We start from the raw sequence: 8,146 nt of genomic DNA, 5'->3' as shown, positions 1-8,146 counted from the left end.
CCCGCCAATGGTGCTGGTAGGGAGTTGGAGCTCCTGGGCGAGCTCATCCGCAATCACTGTGGTGGGGAGCATCCATCGATTAAGGCGCGAACGAGGTGTAGCCGCCCCCCTGCTTCTATTTTCACGACCGCGGTGGGTGTGATCGCTACCGTCGGTATCATGGTGGCGGTGGCAGCGGAGTGCGGGGCTAGGAGCCCTGCCCGGAAGGTGGACGCTGTGGAGAGCTGCAATAAGCTGTATCGTTGGTTGCGATCTTGTGTCTGCTGATGGGTGTGGTGTCGTTGTTGCAGGCGAAGAGGCCTTGTCTCCGCTCTGCGGTCGCGCGGTTGTTGTCTTCGTTGAGGTTCCTTGGTTTGCCGGCGAAGAGACCGAGTCTCCACTCGGCCGTCACGAATATGGCGCTGGACTGTCGATGTGTTGTGCTGGAGCCGCTTCCTTTCATGCTGCAAAAGTGGTCGAAACGATTTGGCTGCTGCTGTTGTGTTCGGGCGAAGAGACCGAGTCTCCGCTCCGGTTCGGTGGATTCGAGCTGGACGAAGAGGCCCAGTCTCCGTTCCAGCATCTGACGCATATAATTATATGGAGTCGTCAGTCCGCTCACGGGGTGATTCCAGCTCCTCCTCAACTTGTACACTCTATGGCTTGGAGCGGGCTTCGTGGAAAAGCTGTTCCTCCTCATCAATCGAGGAGATGTGAAGCATCGTGTGATGTTTTTCGCCGCATTTTTTACATCGGCCTTGGCTTGGGCACGCGTTAGAGCGGTGGTCTAGAGCCAAGCAATTTTCACAGCAGGTCCCGCGGATCGCTAAGTAAAGGCGCTCCTCGGGCTTTTTGGCCCGAAAGATGGGGCACAGGCGTATGGGATGTTGCTTAAAACAAGCGCGGCATTCCGACGTATAACGCATGACGTTCCTGGCAGCATTTCGTTGCATAGCGGCAAAGCGACCCATTTTTCTGAAAGAAATGCAATATGTTTGACTGGGTCGAGTCATTCTCGAAAATGCGGGGGCGAGTGGTACCTAATTGTATTATTGGGATTTGGGAAATTTCATTAGCGCGCGCATAAGGGGAAACATCTGTCGCTGCATAAAAAAAAATATTCATATGTGGCGCGCATTATGTGCATGGCCTCTTTCCCCGCACGTTATGTGCCTGGGTCTTTAGTGCCTTATATTCTTTATTTTGTGTCACCCGGTAGATTTTAGTTAGCCACGGGCACACTAACGCTGCAGAAAAATTAGCATTTACGATTTTCGGTTCGCACATTCTGGTACCGAACCGGGTAGAAAGTGTATAGCGTGGGTTCTTTTGAGTCGCTGTTATTTGTGTTGTTGATGCTAAAAACCAACAACTTCCCTGCCCGCCACAAAAAAAATGTTTGGACAGCAAATTGTATGCTATGTAAAGAAAAAAATAAAAAATGTTCGTTTTGGACGAAGAGAAAAATTTATAGAATGAATCATTTTTTTTTTTTTTTTGTATTGCCCTTCGCTTATTTCTTCAACTTTTCCCCAACTACGCTTGTAGTCCTGTTTTATTGATGGCCTTTAGCAAACGACACGGTTCCCGAAGGGTATTTGGCTCCGGTACCGATTTTTCCGGGAACGGGTTTTTGGGTACCCGTTTGCATCTTTTTATGCATCCCTAACATAATGTGCATTTAAAACTCGGCATATATATGTACATACGTTGGTATAAGTATATGGACAGTCAGTGCACGGACTTTACCGCATTGGTAGGTTTACTAACTTTTCTGGCCCATTTTCATTTTCTACTACTATTACCACCGAGGCCCAAAATCTAACAATATTTCAGTATTTTCGCACTGTAAACGTATACTGCGATAATTTTAAAGTATAGAATTGCCGAGCCCACCCAACTAACATTAGGAGGCGATACTGACCAAATCAGTCAATTTTGAAAAATTTGTGAAGAACTTAAACAGGAAATAAATTTTTGATGAGATAAATATAGTAACTGAGCACGCAAATATTTTCTGCGCTATTTTTCTCAGTTTTTTTTTTTCGTGAATAATTTGAACGAAAATAAAAAGTTCTACGTAAACGAGAACATGCCGAAATCGGTTATTTTGTGGCAGTACTTTTGGTACTTTGGAATATTGTTGTTGTGATTAGACGTTTTGGTGCATGTTTGTCAGTATTTCACACTCACGATACAAGAAAAAAGGTGAGTATCGTATAGGCATAAGCTATGTAGGCATATACAAATGTACATGTAATTTTGTCTTGTTTACGTGTTTTAAAGGTGTCATTTCCTTGAAATGCGCGTTATTTGTTTTACAATACATTATTAATTGTTTGGTACAAATATGAACTGTAGCTGTTGTTTTCTTGGTAAAAACTACCAACTACTACTATTTTAATTTTTTCGTCTACTACCATTCCCTTTTTAGAATTCCGCTCACTGGTACCAGCATACCAACGGCAAAGACAAAAAAACGCACATTCATATACACCCGTGTATAGAATGTAAAATTCCTATGAATTGAAACAACGGGAAGTGTATCAAGTGATTTTCCGTTCGTTCATTTCATTTTTTACTACGGCGTGCACAAGATGGCCAATTTATAGCTACATTCAGGGGACACGTTCAGGCAGCGTATAAAATAGCTTGGTCTCGAGATTTACGTTTAATTGTTAGTGGTAGCAAAGATTCAACGTTAAAAGTTTGGAGCGTTCAAACGAAAAAATTTTCCCAAGAACTGCCAGGGCATGCAGATGGAAAACTGTGGGATTACTAATGCCGGTACGTCAATAAGAGGACACAATCAGCAAAAATGTTATTCAGAAAAAAGTCTCAACTCTAAATGCACAATTTGCAAGCGAATAATTCGCCACAGTACGTATATGGAAGTAGGTATATTTCGAGATTATTTAAACATTAATATAATTGTAAAGACGGAGTTGACGTAACCGAGTACATGTGCCCAGTTTTAAATTCTTTTTTAATTGATTTGCAACTTTGCTCTGACGTAGCGACAGGTGTCTATTGTTTGGGTCAGTGTCAATGGGGCGATCTTGTACAGATTGATCCCTAAATGTTGGCGTTATTGTACGTTTAGAACGTGAGAACTTCCATGGTTTGGGTATGCATGGCAAAGTAATTGAATGCAAACCTACACCACTGCATAAGCGTAGAGAGAATCGCAATCCAATTGCTTTGGATGCCGATCAAAATCAGATGAGACGACGTGATATAGTAAAAGTAATGGAGGGCCCACATGGGGGCGGCATGCTGGCTTTTTTGATGCTTTCCCCGTCATCAGTTTCTTCAAAAATTCGTTTTGTTCTTTTACCAAGCTGCTGTGATTGTCCTCTCTCCCATTTTGTGGTGTTGTGGAAACAAGAAGAGTCGCTACGACTCGACGCCTTTTTTTCATTTTGATCACAATCAGGTGTTTGTGCATTTTTATCATTTTCATCCATGAAATTCGACCTTGTACTACTTGGAAATTTGTTTGTGAAATAAGCTGTGGCGCAACAACATCAAAATCGTTTTCTGAACTTTCAGCAAATTCTAATGCAAGCTTGGAGTCGAAAAGATCAATCTGTTCCTGCTGTTTATTCAGTTCCTGAACGCGTTTACGATTCTGGCATTACATACCTTGCAAGACCATTTCATAGCCTTTTTTACTAAATCAACCTGATATATTTGACATTCAATGCATTGTACAATTCTCAATTCCTGGGGCATTTTTCTCAAAAACTTAATCAGTGCCAAAAACAAATACTCAGACTTGGATGATAGCGTTTGAAGGTTGATTCGGCCTTAATATTGGAATTACCATCGATTTCTAATATTAAAATAAATTAATTTGAATAGTAACATGCTGGGCGTTCCGGAGAGATAAAACATCTCTATCGCAGTATAGACTTCTTGCATTGTGGCATGTACACAGAAATGGTGGCATATTTGTTTGTGAGACACGTCATTTACAATTCGCTGGCGGTAGGAAGAGTCAAGTTAATAGTGCTGGCACACTTGGCGGTTTCGGTTTTATGTCGCCACGCATATAATCGGCAATGCACCCCTCGAATGGTCGTGGAGGACGTGGGGGTAGCAGAGGTGGACGTGGCGGCTTCAGAGTAACACGGGATCGCGAAATATTAGGAAGAACTATTAAAATTAGCGGTGGACCATATAAAAGCGTTGTTGGCATTACTAAGGATGCCACTGAGAGTACAGCACAAGTCGAGTTACATATTTCGTGTCAAACTATATCTGTTGACCGTAATCATATCGCAATGGTTGGTATGCCTGGAAAGGAGGGTGCCAGCGTCTACATATGGCCGTAATCAGCACGTACATGTGGCTATGGCTCACAGACCCCAGTGTATGCTGTGGCTGGTTCGAAGACACCATTGCTAGGCAATGAAACGCCCAATTGGGATTCAGAGGGTCTTAAACCTTATAGCGCTGCAATGACACCAACACATGATGGCAGCATGCCACCACGTCATGGCGCTTGGGATCCTAGTATTGCTAATATACCAGGATGCACAAATGACTTTGACTGCACATTTGAGGAGCCGAGCCCAAGTCCTGGTTATAATCCCAGGAAACCGGGTTATCTATTAAATACGCAATTTGCTCCACAAACACTAGGAACTTTATACGGCTCAGATCGTTGTTACAGTCCATTCAATCCAAGTCCTAGTCCAACACCATCACCATATCCAGTGGGTTATATGAATGCACCATCGCCATCTAATTATTCCCCAAATACACCAGGAGGTAATCAACAATCACCGTATAATCCGCAAACACCTGGTGCAAGTTTGGATTCACCAATTGGTGATTGGTGTACCACAGATATTGAAGTTAAAATTCATACACATGACGATGCTGGTTTAGTTGGACAAACAGGCATTATACGTACTGTATCAACTGGTGGTTGCTCTGTATTCTTGCGTCAAGAAGATCCCAGTGTATCGATTGTAAGTGAACATTTGGCACCGGTACTATCAGAAGTAGGCGATGAATTCAAAGTAATTTATGGTGACTAGAGGGAATCGGTTGGTAAGGTGCATTCAGTGTCGGATAAGGATACTAGCGTTTGTCAGATTATTGATGAAATCAAATTGCTTCCAACAGCTTATTTATGCAAAATGAAATCTATTGATTAAAATAAGTTGTTTGAATAAGAACAAATTTTAGCGAACTTTGTATAAATTGTACACATTTCACGTTGGATATGCAAATAAAATCAAAGACATAAAACTCCAACAAAAGCGTGGGCCTGAACGATCATTGGTCGGTGCCCACAACTACCACAACGAAATTCCTGCTCTTGCAGACAACGCTAAATGGGATCGGCTTGTCCGGCGGAGGACAAGCTTTACGATTCCGAAGCACCTACGGTTCCCCCGCACCACTGGAAGACGATGCAATAAATGTCCTTGGTGAGTGGTCTCCAGTGGGTAGGGTTGAACGTCTTCGGGAATATCTACATATTACCTGTGATTTTTCAGGGTGGAGGCAATCGCTTTTTTTTAATTTAATTTAATTTAATTTATTTGGATTGAAGTCGACACAGACACAATGCGGTCGACTACTAAGATATATAAAACATAAAATTAATGTTATAATTAAACATATTTAAATTCAACCATACATAGGGAATAAAGTACAAAATATCAGGCCAGACGTGACAGTATTGAATTATGCAACTCGGAAAACGAACATTCAAAACTGATGCAGTTATACAAAGTGTTGTAGTGCGAACACCAACTTCGCAGTGGATTATTTTTGGCAAAATTTTGCCGGCAAAGTGGTGGACGTTCTACCAGGAATAGCAAAATTTAGTCGACTAACAAGGTCAGATGAGTCGATCTCGCCCATAATGAGCTTGTGAATGAACATTACCCCGAGTAAAGTTCTTCGATTTTCTAAAGTTGGCAGATTTATAAGGAGAAGCCTATTTCTATATGGTGGCAAATGCACACTAGAATCCCAGTTAAGACCACGTAGTGCAAATATAATGAATTGCTTCTGTACTGACTCAATACGCTTTATAAAGTTTTGATACCCTGGGCACCAGACACACGAACAATACTCTAAGATTGGTCGTACCAACGATGTGTAGAGGGTCTTAGTCAGATACGGATCATTAAACTCCTTAGCCCATCGCTTCACAAAACCGAGTATACTCGTTGCTTTGCTTACCATTGATGAGATATGCGTATTAAAAGTCAATTTAGGATCAAAAAGAACGCCTAGATCACTTACGACAGATATACGCTCCAAAGGCGTGCTGTTTAACGTATACGATGTCAAACTTGGCTTCACTCGGTGAAATGTCATTAGTTTACACTTCGAGCAATTCAAAACTAGTAAATTTGCAGTACACCAACATTGAAATGAGTCCAAGTCTGCCTGAAGAAACTCCACACGGGAAGACTCCGAAGGCAAGTATGAGTAACAAAGTTTAACATCATCTGCATACATAAGAGTTCGGGAATGTATGAGAGTTTGTGGTAAGTCATTTATAAACAAGGTAAAAAGTAACGGACCCAAATGACTACCCTGAGGCACACCAGACGTTACATCAAACAACCTAGAAAAGCTGTTTTTAAACAAAACTTGTTGAGTCCGATTCGCGAGATAGCTTTCGAGCCATGCAAGCAAATGCTTTGGAAATCCAAGTAAATCAAGTTTGTAAACTAAAAGCTCATGATTGACAGAGTCAAACGCTTTACTGAAGTCGGTATAGATCACATCCGTTTGCCTATTGTTTAAAAATCCATCCATTACAAAAGAAGTAAACTCTAGCAAGTTGGTAGTAGTTGATCTACGCGGCACAAACCCATGCTGGCAGGGCGATAATATGGAGCTACACATGTGTTGAAGTTGACATGTAATTATTCGCTCAAATGCTTTGGGAATAGCTGAAAGCTTAGCTATACCTCTATAGTTCTCGACACTAGACCTACTACCTTTTTTGTGTAAAGGTATAATAAATGATTTCTTCCAAATCAATGGAAAAGTGGCAGATTCCACAGATAATTGGAATAATTTATGTATCGGCTCAGATAAGTTAACTGCACAGTATTTGAGTACACAACTAGGAACACCATCTGGACCCGGAGAAAAAATCGGTTTCAAACCGAGAAGGCTCTGAAGAACAGTATTCTTATCAATTACTGGATTAGGAATGCAATTAAAACTTTCCAGGTTGTAGGAGTGTTGACCGGGTTGAAAACGTTTAGATGAGTAGGTCGACCTGAAGAATTCTGCAAATAATTCCGCAATATCATTATCAGAACTAGCATTCTTGCAACCAAAAGAAAAAGTAGCTGGAAAACCAGATGTTTTCCTCTTGGAATTAACAAAACTGTAAAATCTTTTCGGATTGTTGAAAAATTGAAATTTACAACTGCTTAAGTACAATTTATAACATTGTTGGTTTAGACAATGAAAGTTGCAACGAGCAACCGAATATTTAGAAAAATCGGCAGACGATCCTGATCTCTTGAAACGTTTATAAAGCCTAGATTTAACATTATTGAGTCTAATAAGTTGTCTTGTGAACCAAGGTGGTTTACTTGTTCCAGCACTAACACATCGAAGGGGGACACAGCTTTCAAAGAAGCCATCAAGAATACCGTAAAATAATGAAGTCGCTGAGTTGACGTCCTTACTCGAATAAAGATCTGACCAGTCATGAGTAGCAATCAATTCGTTGAGTTTTATGAAGTCCGCCTTATAAAAACATCTTGAGCGGGATCGAGATTTTAATTTTGTAAAGCACAGCTCCATAGGAGGCTGAATAATATCAATTGCTATTTCAAGCGTAGGATGTAAGGGATCTTCTGGAAAAGATAAAGGAGAAATACGATTGAGAGCAATACCCACTGATTCATCCACAAATACCAGGTCAAGAATCTTGTTTTTACAATTTAAAACATTGTTGATCTGTACGAGAGATGTATCTAAAATATTCTTAACGAAATCATGCTGACAGGTGGGAGTCAAAGTGTTTGAGTCGCTCAAGCTAATCCAATTTACCGAGGGTAAGTTGAAATCACCAAGAACGACTAAGCGATCTTTGTCTCGCAACTGAGAGTACAAGTTTCGAATAGCTAAATTATGGCAATTGTAAACATACATATCCGACCGGGGCGGA

At 41.2% G+C, this 8,146-nt stretch overlaps 1 pseudogene; it reads left to right on the top strand.

The window, feature by feature from the left end:
* Positions 1 to 2,827: 2,827 nt before the first annotated feature.
* On the top strand, positions 2,828 to 5,147 carry LOC137234832 (transcription elongation factor SPT5-like; annotated as a pseudogene).
* The last annotated feature ends 2,999 nt before the right edge of the window (positions 5,148 to 8,146 follow it).

Source organism: Eurosta solidaginis, chromosome X, assembly GCF_040869045.1.
Source record: "Eurosta solidaginis isolate ZX-2024a chromosome X, ASM4086904v1, whole genome shotgun sequence".
NCBI lineage: Eukaryota > Metazoa > Arthropoda > Insecta > Diptera > Tephritidae > Eurosta > Eurosta solidaginis.
This window is presented reverse-complemented; position numbering and strand designations above follow the sequence as displayed.